Source organism: Durio zibethinus, chromosome 7, assembly GCF_047325235.1.
Source record: "Durio zibethinus cultivar Kanyao isolate XHJ-2024 chromosome 7, ASM4732523v1, whole genome shotgun sequence".
In the NCBI taxonomy this organism is placed as follows: Eukaryota; Viridiplantae; Streptophyta; class Magnoliopsida; order Malvales; family Malvaceae; genus Durio; species Durio zibethinus.
Window position 1 is genome coordinate 19,886,789 of NC_143168.1, and position 22,449 is coordinate 19,909,237.

The following is a 22,449-nucleotide window of genomic DNA, read 5'->3' on the forward strand; positions in this document are numbered from 1 at the left end:
TCGTCACATTAACAAAGTTAATATCACATCAATAAAGTCAATACTTACATCATTAAATCAACTACTATTTCAATATTTTAACGATAAAAATTTGATAAAATTAATTATTAAAGTAAAAATATCAAATTAAAATAATATAAAAATTATATTTTTATAAATTATAATGGAGAGATTAACTTTTAAATTTTATTAAAATATAAAGCCATTACAATAATTGACCTTCTATATTTTTATATTGTGTTTACAATTGTGATATGAACTACTCATCCTGACCAGAAAATGCATACATAGGAAGTAGTGATTCAGCTTTGTTTTTATTTATTTATTTATTGCATATCAATTAAAACAGCAATACAACAAAGTTTATAAGGTGCAGCTTCGCATGTGGGAACCGTGGATTACAAATTTACTAGGGACAAAACAGCAGCTTCACACCAAGAAGTCATGCGGAGGGTTTTATGGAAGGATTTGAATGTGTTGACTTCCAATAAAATAACTAAAACTCTACGGTTGATTTTTTGTCGTGCTTTCCAAGATTGAACTTTCTATGCATGTTTTTTTTGACATTTAGGAAAGCTGTTAGTAACTTTGATTCATTTCATGTTATTTCTTTTATTTGCATATTGTATTCGGATTAAGATCAAATGTTCTTAACCCACTATTTATTCAATAAAGCAAAAAATAAGTAACTGACCAAGCCAACTGGATGATAATAACTATTACTTGTCTTGGTAAATAATTTTTTGAAGCAGTGATAGGTTTTTGGGTTTTATCCATTAATCCCTTCTTAGACTGATTCAAGCAAGTAGCAGGTTTATTTACGTGAAATGTAATAAATTTATAAAAAAAATTACTTTCTTAATATATTCAAATCTTATGCAACAAAAAGAGAATATACTCTTTTCGCTATTTAAGTGATCCATTCGATGGTGTCTTATTAATTAACTTTAACTATGAAGAAAACTTCAAAGAAAACTCATTAAAATATCAGCTTTTCCAATGAAATTTGCGTGACAGAAATCCAGGGGATGCCATAAAAATTCCAGGACACCTTGCCAAAAGCAGAATACCATGTCCATATGTTTGTGAAAAGCTTAAATGGTGTGAAACCAATAAAGTTTGTTGCCAATTATTCTGGGAGAAGTAACGGTCTAGGCTGCCCCATTCATTAACTGGTATTCCTTATCAGATCAATTGATGCAGTCATGTCGAAAACTACTTACTATATAAAGTTTTCTAGATTCATGTATAGAAAGAAACATGCATACATATTAAGCACATACTTAATAGCTAAATTGACATCTGACCTCCACCTATATAATTTAATTTCTAAGTAGAAAATCAACACCTTGTCTCTTCCTTGGCGAAATGTGGGCCCTCAATGGATTCTTCATCACAACCGTGAACTCTAGCTTCTCCTCCAAGCTGATCTCATCTCCATCCATAGCCTTCCATTCAAATTTCCAAATCAAATTTGCCACAAAATACTCCAGATGAAGAAGGGCTAAGCCAAGTCCAGGACAAATTCTTCTCCCAACTCCAAAAGGCATCATCTTAATCTCCCTACTTCCTGTTATGTCAAACGCTTCACCACTACTATCATCACTTCCCAAGAACCTCTCAGGCTTAAATGCCATTGGATCCTCCCACACCTTTGGATCCCATCCCATTTCTGCCACCATGAAATTGATAGTTCCATTCTTGGGGACCAAAAATTCTCCCAGGACTGTGTCTTCTGTCACACGATGAGGCACCACAAAGTGCCCTGGTGGGTGCCTTCTTAGCCCTTCCAAAATCACTGCTTTCAAATAAGGCATCTTTGGCAAATCATCTTCTCTGACTTTTTCCTCTTCATCTCCCACAACCCCTTTAATTTCAAGCACTAATTTATCCTGAATATATGGGTATTTCACCAAATTGGCCATAATCCATTGCAAAGCGGTGGAGGTGGTATCAGTGCCACCATTAAGAAACTCAGAGGCCAAACTAACAATTTCTCCTTCATCAAGTTTCCTTTTCTCCTCTGGTAACTCCAAATCCAACAAAGTATCAACATATGCCAAAACATAATCATCACTGTCCTTGCTTAGTTTCTCCTCTTTAGCTTTCTTTCTTGCTCTTATCAAAGGAATCAGCACATCTTCTTGATTCTTACGTAGTTGAAAAAGCTGCCTCCATTGCTTACGAAGCAAAACCTTGGTCACTCTAGGCCAAATGTTAAGTACATTGAATCTTCCAAAACTTAACAGCACCCTTCGCATAACAGCTTCAATTTCTTTGATTTTCTCTTGAGAAAGCTTATCACCAAAACACATCAAAACTAGCAAACAAAAAATAGCATATTGAAAATGAGCCAAAACCTGAACCGATTCTCCAGTTTTAGCCTTTGACTCTAAATTATCAAGAAGAATTTCCAAAACCCATTTACGTGCATGAGAATAGGACTTTATACGTGAAGGATGGAGGATTTCTGAAGTCAGATTCCGCCGCAAAAGCCGCCAGGTTGGGCCATAGGGGGCAGAGTTGATGTTGTGTTGGTTACTAGTCATGATCTTATTAGTAGCAAGAGCTTCGGGGCGGTCTGAAAATAGTGAACCGCTTTGGACTAAAGCCTGGTGAGCAAGGGAACGATCGGAGACGAAGATGTTGGGACGAGGACCAATGTGTAGAGTGACCATGGGACCAAGCTTTGTATGGAGGCTGCGGAGGATTGGTTCGATTTCGAAGAAAGATTTGCGGAGCCATAAAATGTTGCCAATGATAGGGAAAGTGAAAGGGCCTGGAGGGAGATTATGGGGAAGCGTTTTGGAAGGGGAGAAGAGGTTGAGAAAGGCTTTGAGAAGAAGAGAGATGGAAATGGTGAGGAGGATGAGGAACCAAGTTTCCATTGTTTGGATAAGTGGAGATGGTGTGACAAAAGAGAAAATTGACTCTGAGTTTATAGGGTGTGCTTTGTCTTTTTCTGTGGTAGCTGATTATTCACTGCTTTAAATCCTGTTTTGGATTGGTTTTTTTTTATTTTTATTTTTTTTAAGGATAAATATACATTTAGCCCTTTTATTATATATTTTATATCAATTTTGATAATTTTAAAAAATAAATTTTTAATTTGATACTGTAATTTTTATTTCGTTATTTATTTTGTTACTTTGCATTAACGTCATTAACTCAACAATCAATGAAAAAAATGACATAAATATCTAATAAAATATAATTATTTATAAAAAAAATTTAATAAATCCTACATCATCAATTATAATGTTAACATTTAAATTTTTTTCTCAAAATTTTTTTAAAAAATGAATTATTTAAAGAAATTATATAAAATTAAATAAACTAAAATATTTTAAAAAGTATAAAAACTTAAAAATTATGAATGAATAAATTTTAAAAGAAAAAACTCAAAATTTTAATAAATAATTCAATGAAATTTAAAAATTTTTGAAAAATTAAAAAAACAAAAAAATTTTAAAAAAATTCACAAAAACTTAAAAATTCTAAAGTTTTTAAAAAATATATGAAAATTTTTAAAATTTTCTAAAAAAATTTTCAAAAAATATGAAACAATATAGAGAATAAAAAAATTAAAATATTTATGAAGAATTAAAAAACCTAAAAATTTTGAAACAAACTGCAAAAGTTATGAAAAATTAAAAGATAGAAAACTTAACAATTTAATACAAAATCAAAGAAAATTCAAAAAATTTCTAAGAAATTCAAAAAAAATATAAAAAATAAAAATTTTAATTAAAATAATAATATCTTTAGTTTTAATTATTTTTATTAAAATTTTCATTTTTATATATTTATTGAACATTTCAAAATTTATTTTGAATTTTATAGGATTTTTATTAAATTACTAAGATTTTTTATTTTAAAAAAAAAAATTAAATTTTTTAGAAGTTTCAGATTTTCAAAATTTTGAGATTTTTTTGAATTTTTGAAATTTTATTATTTTTGAAAAACTTTCAGAGTTTTTCAAAATTTAGATTTTTTTTCATTTTTTAAGTTTTTGTCAATTTTTTTGAATTTTAAGAAAATTTTTTATTAAATTTTTCATTTTTGGGTTTTTATAGAATTGTTATTTTTTTATTTTTATTAAAATTTTGAGATTTTTTAAATTTTTTAAAAATATTTTATATATTTTATAATTTTTAAAACATATTTTGGACTTTAAAATTTTTTTAAGAAAGTCCTTGAATTTTTCAATACTTTTTTAATATTAATATGACAATTGATAATATAATATTGATTGAACATTTTGATATGTGTCAATATCTTATTAAATTTTTATACTATATCAAAAAATTGATTAACAATATCGATATCAAAATAAAAGATAGAATGAAAGTTAAAGTACAAAATTTATAATTTTATTTTTTTAAATACTAAATTAACAAAAAGTATATAGCACAAAGAAAATGAGTTTTTACCTTTTATAATTTTGAATTCGTTTAATAAAGTGATGCATCTTGTATTTTTGGTAGGTTGAGGTTAATTTTTTGATTTGATACAACTAATTACTGGTTGATATTAGTTGGATTATTGCTCAATTTCTTCCTTTTTTTTTTTTTTTGTTGCAAACGAGCCTATTCAATGAGTTTTGAATCGAATTATATTTAATTTAAATTTTTTGGATTAAGATTTATTTCAGATCGTTTCAAATACGAATTTTTTGGAATTTAAATATTTTTAAATTCAAAACGTTTTGAATTTGGATAATTTCAAACTTAGAATTATCTCATATACAAATTATTTTAGATTCTAAATTATTTTAAATTTAGTTCGATTCGAATTAAATAAATTTATTATTTAAATGAATTCAAAAAAAAATTAAAATTTATAAGTTATAAACATATTTTATAAATTATAAATATATTTTTATAATTTACAAACAGGTCGTAATCTATTCCATTTCTGGTAGAAAAACCTCCACGATATAACATATGGACAAATGCACAAACAAAGACCAAAAATGTTTCAAAGTGTTTTACCTGTCACACAGTTATATAATCATAGAAAAGAAGAAGAAGAAGACAACACGTGGTGACGTTGTTGACCTCTCTTTCCTTGTCCTTGGGTGCCCCCATACTCCCCATTTCCCTCTATCTGTCAAAACAAACGGGGATTAAGAAAATGGACAGGGGATTGGCAATGCCGAAGGTCAAAAAACAAAAAAAAATGGTGAGAGTGGGGGTAAGCTGCATACAATTGTGATCTTTTGCCTTTTTTAGTGACAATTTCAAGATCTTCCTGCCTAACCCATAAGGCTTAACGATCCCTCTATATCCATTTTTCCTTCACCATCTTTTTTTTCATCAGCTACGCAACCCACATCAACAAGACTTCTATGGTTGCATGATCCATGATAATCAATAGTTATCTTATTATCTAGCTCCATAAAAAGGCACTTATAAAGCTATATTCTCCTCTTTTTTTTTTCCCAGTTTAATCTAGAACCAACTAAAATTAGACCAATACAATTTACTCAAACAGTTACTTTGCCCAAGTAGTGATATTCAGAGCAAAAATTTTTTTAGTCAATTCATGTCGTAACGGTTTTGAGATCACCAGACGTAAAAAAAAATTTAAAGTCAAAATAAAATGAGAGAATCACCACTAATCTTTGTTAAAGTGTGATTGATCATCAAAAATTTATTTTTTTTAATAAAACTATAAAAGTAAGTTTAAAGTTTATCAAAAAGATAAATTTTGATCTATGAAAACTTAGGTTGGGTCCGAGAGTCGGTTACGTGTGGGAAAGGATTAGCATCCCTGCAACACCCATAAATTGGTATCATTTAACTATGCGTTATTTTCAATGTTGGATAAAAATGGTTTCAATTTGAATTTTAACATTAATTCCTTTCATTTGAAAAAATAAAATTTTGTTAAAGCTCTTTGTTTAGGAATATTGAGAAAATCTTAAAGTTAAAGAATTATTTTAAAATTTTTCAACATTTAGGCATAATTTAAAATAACTCTTTTTGCTTAAGATTTAACACGATAATCTTTAAAATGAAAAAACAATCTCTATAAAAAATAATTATTAGTGACTCTCTAACATCTAAGTAGAGTACCAAAAATTATTTCTTTCAGAATGTTATTTTTTTATTTTCTTTCATAATATCACAAAAAAATTTTTTTTTTAAAAGTATTATTCTTTTTTATTATAAAATATTTTATCATCAAATAGTAAATAAAAATTAAAGATAGGATAATACAAATAATTACTAATAATAACATGCTAACATATGTATGCCAATGAATGTTATGTAACATGAAATGCAATTTTAAAGTTGGATTCTTAAGTATAATGAGACCACCCCAACTTTCTAACATCTAGGCAGAGCTTAGGTGTGACTGTTTATATTTAAGATCATAATTTATTGTTATACTCTTTTATTTATTAAAGTTATTATTAATGCGAATTAAGAACTCGTATGAAAAACTTAATGAAATAAAGTTTCCTAAATATCCTATCATCTAAGCAGCATTCGGGAACAAATCATTTCAAATGAGATTCTCACATGTATCCTTAGGATTTTCAGAATGTTTTGGGTAGGGGCTTGTGTAGAGGTTTTAAGGTTAGGGTTTCAAGATTTTAAAGATTCGGATTTTAGGGTTTTAGTTTAAGTTTTGAGGGTTTTAAGGTTTGATTTTAAGGTTAATAGGGTCTTAAGGCTTGAATTTTAGGGTATGGAAGGTTTATGATTTTGATTTTAGAATTTGGAGATTTTAGGGTTTTGGACTTTAAGTGTTTGGATTTAAGAGATTTTAGATTTTAGGGGTTTTAGAAACCAGGGGTTTTAGAAACCTAGGGTTTGAAATTTAAGAATTAGTGTTTAAGGTTTCATTTTTTTTTAAGAAAATGTGAACATCTCTAAAAATTTTCAACATCTAAGCGGATTTTTAGAACAAGTTTGATTTTAGTAATTTTTGAAAATTAATTAAAAAATTCTTATATATTTCTTTTTTTTTATGAAAATTTATTAACAATAATTTTCCAACATCTAGGTGAAATTATTTTTAGGATATATTTTTATTCCCTCAAACATCTAGGTAGGAAAAATAATAAAAAATATATTATTATTATTACCTTTTTTTGAGCATTTTTAATATATGTTTTTAATTATTATCTTACTTGTTTTCATTTTTATTATTATTAAAACAATTAAATTTTTATCTTAACAAATTTAAGAACTTATCATGCATAAATATATAAAAAAAATACTTAAAATAACAAAAATAATAATATATAAAAAAATAGAAAATTCAAAAAAAAATTTTTATCTGAATCGAACCGATCAACGGTTTGATCAATGACGGTTCAGTTGGATCGAAAAGGGGTCGATTCGGCGTACGGTTCGATTGAACCAGCTGATGAGCGGTTCTAGTGGCCAAGCAGTTCAAACCGGTTCGACCGGTTCACTGGCGGTTCATACGAACCAGCTAGATGGTGGCTAAGGCAGGTTGGTGGGTCAATTTGAGCGGATCTCGGGTCGGGTTCGATCCACGCGTTGATCCTCTTATGCTTGAAACGGCGTCGTTTTGGTCTTATGCTCAAAACGACGTTGTTTTGCTTCTATGTCTTCTATAAAAGTCAATTTTTTTTCAGTTCATTCTTTTCTATTTCAAAAAAAAAAAGGAAAGATAACTTTGGGGGAGAGCTCCGAGGCTCTCGTCATTCGATCGTCGGACTGCCGCGCTGGCCGTCATTGGAGGTGGTCGACAGTGATAAAAAAAAAATTTTTTTATCAAGAGGTTTCGTTCAATCTCTTGAGCTCAGATCTGGTACACTTTTCATCGAAAACGTCCTCGATTCTTGTAGATCAAGTTTTAAAGTTTCTGACCCCCTTTTTTTTTTCTTAAAGACTCAAACTAATGATCTTTCTTTTTTGTTGCACGTATCTCCTTGGCGCTCCTCGCCGATTTAGCGAGGACTGTGATTTCTATTTTTATGTTTTTTTCTTGTTGATTTTTTTGGCTTTCTGTTTGGCGTTGGGGAGTTTGTTTACATTTTTTTAGCTTCTATCTGAGTGGTTTTTTTTTGTTCCAGGGAGAAAAATTAAAGGGAAGAGCCGGGGGGTTTTAAAGATGGGGATTTTGGTGGCTGTATGTGGGCTGGGATAGGTTGTAGAGGTGGTTAGACAGGGGTTGGTCGGGGGCTAAAAGGTTTGATGGGACGGGTAGGGTGGCTGTCGAGCAGAGGGCTAGACAAGGGCGGCGATGCCGTCGTACCAACCTTTTTGTTTTTTTATCCTTCTTTTCCCTTTATTTGTTTGTTTATTTTAATTAATATTTTAATAATTTTGATTTTTAATTCTTAATTTTTTTAATTTTTAATTAAATTAATATTATTATCAAAATTATTATTAATAATGAAAAAAATTGAAAATAAAATAAAATATAAAAGGTAAGCCCGGACAAAATCGGTGTCTACAACTGTCCCTCTTTGTACATTACTGAGAATCAAGAATAAGGCAAAGACAAAGACAACGATTTTGCTCGGAAGTAAATCGTAGATTTTTTTTTTTAAGGTCAGGTCAAGTGATAATGGCATCATGAGTTGAAAAATAAAGAATCGATTAAAGTAACACCGAGAGTCGAATAATAAGGAAAGTGATCAGAACAACACCGCGAGTCAAGGAATAACAAGATCATGATTGAACTTCGATTAAGTCACAAGTCAAAAAAAATAAGGAGACCGGGATTAAACCATGAGTCAGAGAAATACTAAGGATTAAAATTAAGTCACGAATCAGAGAATAAAGAGATTGAGATTAAACCGCGAATCAGAGAATAAAGAGATCGAGATTAAACAGTGAATCAAAAAATGATGTTAACTTAGATCGGATCACAAGTCAGAAAATAAGGAGGTCGGGATTAAACCACAAGTCAAAGGATAACAACAATCGAGATTAAACTACGATTTTGACTTAACGAGATCGAGATTGAATCGCGAATTAAAAAAATAAAGAGACCAGGATCAAATCGCGAGTCAAAAAATAACGTTAACTCGGATTGGATCACAAATCAGAAAATAACAATCGAGATTAACTACAATTTTAAATTAAAGAGATCAGGATTGAATCACGATTCAGAGAATAAAGAGACTGGGATTAAACCGTGAGTCAGAAAATGGCGTTAACTTGGATTGAATCATAAGTCAGAAAACAAAAATTAAGATTAAACTGCGATTTTGAATTAAAGAGATCATGATTGAACTATGAGTCAGAGAATAAAGAGATCGGGATTAAATTACGAATCGAAGAATAAATACAATCGAGATTAAACTGTAACTTTGAATTAAAAAGATCGAGACTAAACCGCGAGTCGAAATAATGTCAACTTAGATTGAATCATAAGTCAAACAATAAGGAGATCGGGATTAAATCATGAGTCAAAGGATAACAACAATCAAGACTAAACCGTGACTTTGAAATAAAGAGGTCAAGATTGAACTGCGAGTCGAAGTAACATCAACTTGGATTGAATCACAAGTTAGAAAATAAAAACGATCGGGATTAAACCGCAAGTCAAAAAACTATAAAAATGATCAATATTAAACAGTGACGACTGGGACTAATGACGACTAGGGCTAAACTGCAAGTCAAAAAATAAAAATGATTGGGATTAAACCACGAGTCAGGGAACTATAGAAGACTGAGTTGTAGTTGAAAAGTAAGAGATTGGATACCCTATAGATCGACAGTTTCGATTTTAGGGATTGTGCTAACGTACCACCTTCAAGGCCATCATCTTTGGTTTAAGAAAGAAAAATATTGATTCTTCTTGATGTCTCATAAATAACATTTCTATGCAACTTATTAAGAGGTATGTAATGCTTGCAATGATTGTGATGAATGAAAAGACAAAAATGCTGTCAACGAATTATATCATGCTTTTTCATCCAAGTTAATTCAACTTTTGGTTCAATTCTTTCAAACTTTAAAAACCACTTCCAGTAATCTCATCCTTTTAAAACTTTCAATTTTCGATCAGAATCTCTGTCTTATGGCGGACCCATTTGGCTTTTAATCGCCCTAAAATCTTTCTTTTTTTTATTTTTTATCCCTTTTCTCTTCTTTGTCTTCAGTAATCAATCAATTTCATTTCATTCTTTTACCCCCGTATTACTATTTTTGTCATCCTCATATTGCATTCTCTTTTCGAGTGATGTGTTGGTCTATTATGAACTTCATCAATCAATATCTTAATTTTAAATAATAAATGCAATGATTTCAGGTTTAAAATTGGGTGTGAAACACAATCAGTAACGGGGTATTTTGGGTTTAAGATAAGCCTTTCGAGACATAAAGAATAGTTAACTCACAAGTATTTTAAGAATCAAATATCGGTTATCTAAATAATGAACATTTGGACGACCTCGACCTACTCAGACCAGGTCCTTTCCAAAAATTTGTTACATTTGCAATCTTGTCACTTGTGATTTCATATGACCAATACTTTCCCCACATCTGTGACTAATGAGAACTTGCCCAAAAAAATCCTCTCTTTTAATTCTGGTGACAATTCGTCTATTTGGTGCTACTCTTTCATTCTTTGAAAAACTTTTTTTGAGCTCCACCTTCATTTAAGCCGTCTTTTTAGGTTTTCATCTCACATGACCCTTTTTTTTATTTAAACCTCATTTTTCTAGTTTTCAATCTGAATCACTTTCTTTTTTTTTTTGGTATTATTTTTTTATGTTTTTTTTTTAATTTTTTAAGCAAAATATTTCTTGACCGTGTTTGAATTTACAGGATTTGGTAATTCATCTCTGTTTATTTCTGCAAGGATCAGAGCTCCACCAGAAAATACCTTTTTTACCACATATGGACCTTTCTAATTGGGTATCCATTTTCCTCTATTGTCATATTTATATGGCAAAATCCTTTTCAAAACCAATTCGCCCTCACGAAAGCATCGAGGTCATATCATTTTGTCATGTGCTCGCATGATTCTTCTTTGATACATTTATCCATAACTGAGTGCTGAGTGCTGAGTGCTTTTTCTCTTCAATAAGATTCAGTTGCTCGAAATGATCCTGAACCCATTCTGCCTCATCCAATTTTATCTCCATCAACACCCTCAGAGAACGAATTTCTACTTTGATTGGCAGTACAGCTTCCATCCCATACATTAATGAAAACAAGATGGCCCCTGTGGAGGTTTGGATTAATGTTCTATAGGCAAGCAAAGCAAAAGGTAACTTTTCATGCCAATCTTTATATGTGTCAGTCATTTTTCCCAATATTCTCTTGATGTTCTTATTCACAACTTCTACTGCACCATTCATTTTTTAGAGATATGGTGCTGAATGATGATACTTGATCTTGAACTATGCACATAATTTTTTTTATCATTTTATTGTTTAAATTGCTAGCATTATTTGAGATAATCCTTTTCGGAAGCCCATACCGACATATTATCTCTCTTTTTATAAATTTACACACCACTGATCGCGTAATACTAGCATACGAAGCTGTTTTCACCTATTTTGTAAAGTAATCGATTATCACAAAGATAAATCGATGCCCATTTGAAGCTTTCGGGGTTATGGGTCCGATCACATCCATTCCCCACATGGAGAAAGGCCATGGTGGTGTCAAAAAATGCAGCGGGACTGGAGGGAAATAAATTTTATCTACATAAATTTGATATTTATGGCACTTTTTAGCATAGCCGATGCAATCATTTTCCATTGTAAACCAGTAGTAACCAGCTCTCATAATCTGTTTAGCCATCATATGCCCGTTAGCATGTGTTTCACAAATTCTTTCGTGTACTTTTTTAAGTATCCTTCTTACTTCCACAGCATCGACGCACTTTAGTAAAATTTGATCTTGACTCTTTTTATACCAGATTTCTCTATCAAGCATAAAACTTGATGCTAATCTTCGAATGATCCTCTTATTATTTTTTGAAGCCTGCTTTGGATAGTTTTAACACTTGATATATTGTATAATGTCATAGTATCACGGTTGTCGATCTACTTCTTCTTTCGTGTTTGTACAGTGGGTTAGTAAAATTTTCATTTGTACTCTAATGGGCTGAATTCCCATACTATCATTTAACTTGAACATTGCTGCTAAAGTAGCCAAGACATCAGCAATCTAATTTTCTTCTCGATGAACATGTTGGAACTGGATTTCTTTAAACTATTTTATCAAGCTGGTTATGTGCCGTTGATATAACACTAGTTTCGGGTCCCTGGTCTCTCATTCACCCTTTAGTTGATAAATTACTAAGGCTGAATCCCTATATACTTTTAGTGTTTCAATCTTTTTTTCAATGACCATTTATAACCCCATGACGCATGCTTCATATTCAGCAATATTATTTGTGCAATTGAAATATAAGCTTGTGGTACAGGGATAGTAATTTCCTTCTGAGGATATTAGCATTACCCCAATGCATGCCTCATTATATTGGATGCCCCATCGAAAAACATTTTCCACATTTTTCTTATAGGCTATTCATTTTTATCCTATAGGATCGTCATTAAATCTTCATCTGAAAATTCAAACTTCATAAGTTCATAATCTTCTGTAGTTCGATCAGTAAGAAAATCGATAATTGCACTCTTTTTTATAAATTTTTGTGTCACATACACAATATCATATTTTGAAAGCATGACCTACCAACTCGCTGTCCTGCCTGATAAAGATGGTTTTTCGAAAATGTACTTGAAGAGATCTAATTTCGATATTAGCTATGTCATATGGTAGAGCATGTATTACCTGTGTCTACGAGTAGTCCAAGTCAGGGCACAACATATTTTTTTTATTTGGGGGTACTTGGCCTCATACTCCATAAACTTTTTACTCAAATAATATATAGCATGCTCTTTCTTGCCAATTTCATCTCTTTGCCCCAATACACATCCCATTGATTTTTCTTGAATCGTTAGATATAAAATCAATGGTCTTCCTATAACTGGTGATACTAACATGGGTGGGCTTATCAAATACTTTTTAATCTTTTCAAATGCATTCTAACATTCTTCATCCCATTTATTAGGATTATTTTTATGAAGCAACCTGAAGATTGGATTGTATTTTAAGGTAAATTGGGATATGAAGCGCGAAATATAATTCAATCACCCCAAAATGCCTTTCACCTCCCTTTGCGTACATGGTATAGACAATTCTCAAATGGCTCAAATTTTATCAAGGTTTACTTCTATACCTCTTTCACTAACTATAAACCCTAACAATTTTCTAGATTTAACACCAAATATGCATTTGGCTGGATTTAGCTTGAGCTGGTATCTCCGTAATCTTTCAAAAAGCTTTTTGAGATTAATGACATGATCTTCACCTTATTGGGACTTGGCTATCATATCATCAATATATATCTTTATTTTTTTATGCATCATATCATGAAAGAGAGTGACCCAAAGAGAGTGATCATTACCCTTTGATATGTGGCACCAGCATTCTTTAGCCCAAAGGGATAACTTTATAGCAAAACGTACCCCATATTGTCACAAATGTAATTTTCTCCATATCTTTGTGAGCCATTTTGACCTGATTGTAGCTGAAAAACCCGTCCATGAATGAAAAAATGGAGTGCTTAACAGTGTTATCCACAAGAGTATCAATATGTGACAATGAAAAATTATCCTTTGGGCTAGCCCTATTTAAATCTCGATAATCCACACACATTCTAACTTTTCTATCTTTCTTTGGAATTGGGACTATATTGGCTACCCATTCAGGGTATTTGGCCACTTATAAGAAACTAGCATCAAATTACTTTTTTACTTTTTCTTTTATCTTCAATAATATTTTTGGCTTCATGCGTCTTAAATTCTGCTGTACTAATTATCATTTTGGTTTTAAAGATAACCTATGCTTAACCACTTCTGTGCTAAGTTCGCACATATCCTGATAGGACCATGCAAATACATCCATGTACTCTTATAGCAAACTCACCAGCTTCTGCTTCTCGATCAGTGATAATGAAATGTCAATCTTAACTTCTTTCTTATTCTCACAATCTCTCAAATTTAGTAGGTCAGTTGATTCATAGTGGGGTTCTATAATTTTTTTTTCTTGTTCCATCCATTTCAATAGATCATGGACAAATCATAGTCTTCTGAATTAACATCATTATCAAGCTTACTAATGTGAATTGAATTTTCAAAATCAAAATCAGTGTTATTACCTTGGTCATCCATAATATTCATTATTAAAAAACCTGAAAATGGGTATAATCACAAAGAAATATATATTGATCTTGACAAAGGCAAAGAGAATGATAATGAAAGAAAAAAAATGAAAAATAGAGAACATGGTATAAGTGAAATGCATTGCATTCATCATTTTATTAAGACAATGAAAATAAGCCCATACACTTAACCTTCGCATGCTCTTGGGCAGAAACAATTGGAATTTTTGAGTTAAAAGGTTCAAGGATAACAAAAATGGTACACCATTCTTCGAGTCCCCTAAAAAGGAAAAAAGATTTCTTCATCCTGCATTATCCCTTCATTTGCTCCAATTTAAAATCGAGAGAAAGCTTCCTCCAGTTTCATTACTGGTTTCTTTTGTTCAACCTCCATTGACCCAGGATAGAGATGTCTGGCTGAACGAAAGGTTTCGTACAAAAAAGGGAACATCATTTTTATATCAATTGAATCTTGCCCTTTGAGGCATGCCATTCTTTTTTCTTTCTTCTCTAGCATTACGTTCTTTCTATCAGTAGCCGTAGGCTTATAACCTAACCCCTATTTTTTTTTATTTTTAGTCGAGCATGGTGCTCTTGTAATTCTTTGTAGAGTTTTTTCTAAGCCCTGCCTGGCTCACCAACCTTTGCCAACAGTTTGCTTGATCACCATATCTGTAGCTTTTGATAATTGAGGGATCGGTATCCTTGACCTTTCTCTGATGTAAGTAGCATTTACTACTTCAAAAGCTCTAAATGAACATTCGATCGCTTCTTCTACTGCTTCAACGTAAGGAGTAACTAAGGTCTTTGTTACCAATAAATCTTTCTTACCATCCACACAGACTTATTTTCCTTTCACGACAAATTTTACCTTTTGATATAGAGATAAAAGTATAACTCTAATCCTGTGAATCTAAGGTCTTCTCAGTAGATTATTATATGTAGAAGCTATATCCATTACTTGAAAAATAATGTTAAAGGTATAAAAATCAATCTGCAGTGGGATTTTTATATCACTAATTACCTCTCTTCATACCTTATCAAATGCCCTTATAATCATATTACTATTTCGCATATGAGAGGGATCTACCAAAAGCTTTGACAATGTCATCAGAGGCATAACATTAATAGATGATCAATTGTCGATCATCACTTTGGCCATAGTGTGGGATTTACACTTGACAATAACATGTAAAACCTTAACACTATCGCATTTTTCTAGAGGTATTTTATCATCATTGAAGGTGATGAAATTTGGGGCTATAATATTTCCAACCATGTGATCTACCTTCTTAATAAAAATGTTATGCTTGGTATAAGCTTCGTTGAGCACTTTCAACAAAGCATTCTTATGCGACTCAAAATTCAACAATAGCGACAGTAAGGAAATACGAGCTGGCAATTTGTTTAACTAGTCAACCATACTATACTCACTGTGCTTGATGATCTTTAGAAACTCACAAGCTTATTTTTCTGACATCGATTTGTTAACTTACACTTCTGAGCTTACTACCAATTGAGAATCTTGGTTTTCCCCTATGTCTTTTTCTCTTCTCTTATCTTTTTCTTTTTTTGGCCCTTTCTGATATTTTATTAGTGTAAATTTGACCACTTCGGGTCATTCTTCCTATTCTCGCTATGTTGGTAGTATTCTTCATACTTTTATATCATTTAAGGTCATATGAGACCCTCGTATCATCACATCATAATCATATCTCCATGGAACTGCTTTGTCAGTTTGATAAGAGAATGGACTAGGAACATAAATGGTCATTGGTGTCCTAAAAGAGGAGATGGTTTTTCTAGTTAGGGGTTTTGATTTCTCATCATAGTAGACAGTGAGAGGTTTAGGGATAAAAGACTTGCCAGGATGCTCGTCACCCACTGTATTCACACTTTTTTCATCATATTCATCATAGAACTCAATGATGGCCTCATCCATCAAACCCTGTAATGTTCGTTTAAAGACCTCACAATTTTAAATTGAATGTCCAATTGTTTCTCTATGGTATTTACAAAAATGGTCAGGGTCTTCATGACTTCCATTGTCATCCAAAAGTAATGGTTGAACAATACCTGCCTTATACAAATAGTCATACACCCGTTCAAAAGGGGTCTTCACTTGATCCATCCATCTTTTAATCTTCACATATTTTTCTTTACCCACTATATTAATTTTTCCTTCGGTGTGATCTGACAAAGGGTTTCCACTAACACTTGGCTTGAATTTAGTATCAAAAGATAAAAGCCCATCATTTATCAAACCTTGCACCTTGTGTTTAAGTATCATGCAATTTTTAATAGAGTGTCATGTAACTCCGTAATGATAATCGCACTTGACGTTAGGGTCATACCAACTTGGGTAAGGTAGTTTTAATGGTTTTACATAAGAAAGAATGATAAGGTGGCCTCTCACTAATTGAAAGTATAAATTAGTGTAAAACATAAAAATTGGGTCAAAATGAGGTCTTTCTCGATTGTTATTATTTTGTGAGTTTTTTTTATTGCTATTTGGGTAGGTTGGTTGGGTAAATGGTCGAATTGGAGGTGTAGATGTATAATTAGATGGTTAAGGGTTAAAGCTTGGTCTGGGCAGTGGTTGTTGGGGTGTTCGGTAATAGTATGATTGTTGAGAAATTTGGTTGGCGGTAGGATAGTAAAAATGGTATGGATTATATGAGACAAAAGGATGGTGCGAGAGATTTTTGTGAGTGACAGCATATATTTCCTGCTCTTTCTTCTTTAAAGTTACTATCTTCTTTTTGGACCCTTTAATTTTACCACTTTTGATAGCGTTCTCTATCATCTCTCCCTAGACTACCATGTCAAAGAAGTTTTTTGTGGCATTCCCTACCAATCTGTCATAATACGGGGCTTTGAGTATGTTGACAAATAGCACCATTATCTCTTTTTCAGTCAGTGGTGGTTGGACCTGAGCCTCTGTATCTCTCCACCGATGTGCATATTCCTTGAAGGTTTTCATTGATTTTTTCTCTATATTTTGTAATGATAGTCTATCAGGGGCTGTATCTAAGACATGCTTATATTGAGCAAAAAAAAATTTGGCCAAGTCTTTCCACAAATGGATCTTGTTCCGATCTAACTGCACGTATCATTTTACTACTGAACCAGTCAAACTATCTTGAAAATAGTGTATCAATAGTTTGTCATTATGAGTATGACCCATCATCTTTCTATAGAACATGGTAATATAAGCGGAATGACACTTTGTTATATCGTATTTCTTAAAATCTGAAGTCTTAAATTTTAGTGGGATAACCAAGTCAGGCACTAGGCTAAACTCATTGGCATCAACAACTTCATAAATGTCATTACCTTCAATCGCTTTGAGCATCTCTTCAAGTTTATCATACTTGTTTTGAATTTTTAAATTTATAACAAGTTCTGACATTTCACGGGACTTCTCTTATTCAACAGGGTCATTAAGATTTGGCATTGTGATGGGATCAACTACGATAGGTCTCGAGTTAGTATTCAAATGTATTGGTTGTTGACTTATAGAATGATTGACATAGGGGTATGGCTGTGCACTTAGTGGCTATATGTGTATACCCCGAGGAACTTGAACCTGAGCTTGAGGCAGAGTGAAACCCGAAGGGTATAATGGCTCTTCCATATTAACCTTATCCCTTGTCCTTGACGCACCAACGATTCTTTTTTTTTTCATTAAACTAGACAACAGTTGTCTTAATTCAGCCATTTGTGCTTCGATGCTTTATTGTATTTTCATCATTCTTTCTTATATCTTCTTCTGTGCGCTTTCGACCCTTTCAAATCTGGCTGTATTCTCTTCTTCCATAACTCAAGTCTGAGAGCTAGTATAATATCTATGCGAAATTAACTAATTTTGATTCTTCGACTTTGCTATCTTTGAACCTTAGTTTATTAACCATGAATTAGATCGCATGATATAATGTTGTTGATATTGTTGTTAGTATTTATATTTATTCAAATGCATGCATAAAATGAATGAAATGCAAATTAAGATATTGTCTTGGATCGATCGAAACAAAAAAAAACTTTCATTAGCCATAGAAGTCTTTATACATCATCCGATCATTCTTATATTAAAACCATAAAAATATTTGATTTGAGCGTATTGCTCCCTAGTTTCATATAAAAAGTTCAATAATCTTTGACTGTGGCCTTGGGTTGATATAATCTCTTGTTCTAATACTTTTGCCTTTTTAACAATGTTGCTCATCTTTCGAACAGCCTTGTAGATTTGAGTAGTCAAATGTTTGATGTATTGTTGCCTCCCTAAACTTTCAACTCTTCATATCTCTTGAGCATCCACCTCTATATTGCAAGTGCGAGCCCAATAATCCTCTCTCTCTTGCCATTCAGTCAAAATCTTATCTATGTGACCTTAATTGCTTGTCAATTGAAGCTTCAAGCTCATTAATTCATGCTCTAGACCTTTTTTCTCATTTTACGAATTGGAGTTCCTATTTTGTTCCCTCATAAGTTTGGCTTTTAGCTTTTCACTTTCTCTTTGGTACCTTGCTACCTTTTTAAAAACTTTTGAAAAGTTTTTCTTTCCATTCATGCTATTCTTTGATGAGTGCAGAGATCATTTCTTGTTCTCTCGAGCTCTATTTTTCCAATACTCCACCATATCTTGTAGTTTTTCCATATCATTCTTAGATCCCTTCAAAGGTCTACTGTCTAACCTTAATTTCTTATTTTCTTGATGCAGATTTTATAGATCCTCTTTTAATACTTTTCGTTCTTTGGTCAACTTCTATATTGCATTATCTCTCATCATCAAATCATATCTCAATTGGTTAACCTAATTCATCATAACCATCTTCTCTTTTTCTAACCTTTTTCTTTCAATCTCAAATTCTCATTGGGTGATCTCAAAAGTTGACAATATCGATACTAAAATAAGAGTTGGTAACTTTTTCGAAACATCAATTGGTAGATGCCTAATTTCATTAACTCTTTTCATCATTCACGTAAGATAACATTCTGTAACATTATCTATAAATCTAGCTGGGCTCATTCGTTGACCTGCTTCCATGCTTTGATGATTTCACAAAACCTTTTCACATAACTAGATGTCCCATAATCAAACTCTAATGAACTGAGTCTATGAGTCATAAGGATGAACTGTCGTGAGTCATATTGTCTTTGAACCATAAGAGGTGCATAACTCACTGTCCTTCATATTTTTAACAAAGGTACCTATGACTCATCTACACAACTATACAAGATGACCATCAAAAGCATCCATGGTGCCCTCCATGTTACATTCTCGCTAGTGAGCTATAGAAAAAATGCCAACCACTAATTTTTTGTCCAATCTTTCCTCTATTCTTTAGCAACAAACTCCTTGATAGGGATGAAATGAACAGAGAATGGTCGAAATAATGTCTTTTTTTTTCAAAAGTGACTTCTGAGCCAAAAGAAAAGTAATTGTGCACATCCTATAAATCGTTTTTCACCTTTTTTTTACAAAAATTAAGTGATTTAATAGTCTTTATCAAAATAGTTGGTAAAGGGTTTACACCTTTATCTAATTACTCAAAGAAATCAACCACTGATGCTTTTATATGTCCTAACACCTTAGAAAATATCATCAATCCATACACGACTAAAATAAACACATCCAACCCCTGATCAGTATCAATATACTTCTTTATGTACTCGAGCAAAAAAGCTGATGGAATAGTCTCAACCCCATTTTTTTCCTTCTTGTCTATCTCTTTAACCTTTACTTGCGTGATCCTAGCTAACTTTTTTCTATATCTGATAGACTTATGCTTCTTTCAATAGATCTTATCTTCATTTGTAGACTCTATTTAGAGTAAAGAAAAATATATTTCAATCGTGGAGGCCAAATCTTATTGGTTGAATACAAAGCATCGATAAGATGGATCCCAGAATTGTATTGCGACTCTCATCAACTGTTCATCAACCTTCATTGACATAAGTAGTGCCACATCCTCGTATTTCTTAGAAAAAGATTATTTTCTCTCTATTCCCCACTATTTCCAAATAGCTTTCAATTCTGATATATCATTCTGACTGAGATCCATATGCACTGACTGTGGTAGTACCGATATGTGACCATTTATTAAGCAATCTTTTTTTTTCATGAATACTTTTTGATTGGCTCTTGACTTCTAGGTAGCTCTTATACACGAATGACATCTTTTAGGTTTTTTGAAAATTTTTCTTGCTGAAGATTGGTCCAAAATAATACCCTCTAAGAAATATAGTACCTATATGATGCATGCAACAAAATTGAAGACAACAAAAGAATTAAACAAATTAATAATGTAAATAAGATAAATAAATAAAGAATGAGTAAATGAATGAACAAGTATAATATATGTCATGACAGAATATACATAGTATCCTAGTTTAGGTAATTTTCTCGTGAAAAGGACAGCATGATTCTATCCAAAGGTTGGACCTTACAACTCACTGTATGTCGAGTTAAGATTTACGTGTCTAAAGGTTCGCAAACTATTCCTCACATTATCGTCCATTATAGACTAGTAAGGCTCCCCGATCCTCACCCATTACGAGCTACTAACAGAATGGGTTCAATCTAAGTAGAAGTGTTTCGCTAGCAAATACAGAGGTTATCACCTCACGAGAGTGTAACTACTTCACTTCCTCCTAAAAGGGATAGAGCCCGGGTCTAGAGCTCATGCATGAATATACAAAGTGTGTGCAAAATAACGTATTAATCGAAATACCATAAACACAAAATTAAAATAACAACTAACATACAATTTATCTTATTTATTAACATATATATTTTTGAAAAATCAAAATAAAGGAGATTAAATGAAATGTCAAATAAAACCAATTAAATCCAACAATTCTTAATAGCACATAGTTAAAAGTTTTGGCTTGACTCTTGAATTAAAAGTTTCCAGTGGAGTCGCCAAGCTGTCATAACGGTTTTGAGACCGCTAGATGTAAAGGAATTTTAAAGTCAAAATAAATGGGGGAGTCACCACCAATCTTTATTAGGGTGTGATTGGCCACCCAAAAGTTTATCTTTTTTAATAAAATTATAAAAGCAAGTTTAAAGTTTATCAAAAAGATAAATTTTGATCTACGAAAATCTAGGTTGGATCCGAGAGTCGGTTACGTATGGGGAAGGATTAGCACCCCCGTAATGCCCATAAATTGGTACCATTTAACTACACGTTATTTTCGGTGTTGGATAAAAATGGTTTCAATTTAAATTTTAACATTAATTCCTTTCAATTGAAAAAATAAAATTTTGTTAAAGCTCTTTGTTTAGGAATATTGAAAAAATCTTAAAGTTAAAGAATTATTTTAAAATTCTCCAATATCTAGACAGAATTTAAAATAACTCTTTTCGCTTAAGATTTAACACGATAATCTTTAAAATGAAATAACAATCTTTATAGAAAATAATTATTACTGACTCTCCAACATCTAGGCAAAATTCCAAGAATTATTTCCTTCATAATGTTATTTTTTTTGTTTTATTTCATAATATCACAAAAAAATTTTTAAAAGTATTATTCTTTTTTATTATAAAATATTTTATCATCAAATAGTAAATAAAAATTAAAGATGGGATAATACAAATAATTACTAATAATAACATGCTAACGTATGTATGCCAATAAATGTTATGTAACATGAAATGCAATTTTAAAGTTGGATTCTTAAGTATAATGAGACTACCTCGACTTTTCAACATAGCAACTATTTATATTTAAGATCCCAATTTACTGTTATACTCTTTTATTTATTAAAGTTATTATTAATGCGAATTAAGAACTCGTATGAAAAACTTAATGAAATAAAGCTTCCGTAATACCCTATCATTTAGGCAGCATTTAGGAACAAATCATTTCAAATGAGATTCTCACACGTGTCCTTAGAATTTTCAGAATGTTTTGGGTAGGGGCTTGAGTAGAAGTTTTAAGGTTAGGGTTTCAAGATTTTGAAGACTCGGATTTTAGGGTTTTTGTTTGAGTTTTGAGGGTTTTATGGTTTGATTTTAAGGTTCAAAAGGTCTTAAGGCTTGAATTTTAGGGCATGGAAGGTTTAAGGTTTAGATTTTAGAATTTGAAGATTTTAGGATTTTGGACTTTAAGGGTTTGAATTTAAAGGATTTTGGATTTTAGGGGTTTTAGAAACCTATGGTTTGAAATTTAAGAATTAGTGTTTAAGGTTTCGTTTTTTTTTTTTTTAAGAAAATACGAACATCTCTAAAAATCTCCAACATCTAGGTGAATTTTCGGAGCA

General features: G+C 31.7%; 1 pseudogene across 1 annotated transcript; it reads right to left on the reverse strand.

Annotated features, from left to right (window-relative positions):
* Positions 1-1,208: 1,208 nt before the first annotated feature.
* LOC149518099 (cytochrome P450 89A2 pseudogene) lies at positions 1,209-3,043 on the reverse strand (annotated as a pseudogene). The gene has a single exon (XR_016343586.1). The product of XR_016343586.1 is annotated as a cytochrome P450 89A2 pseudogene (transcript).
* Between the last annotated feature and the right edge of the window lie 19,406 nt (positions 3,044-22,449).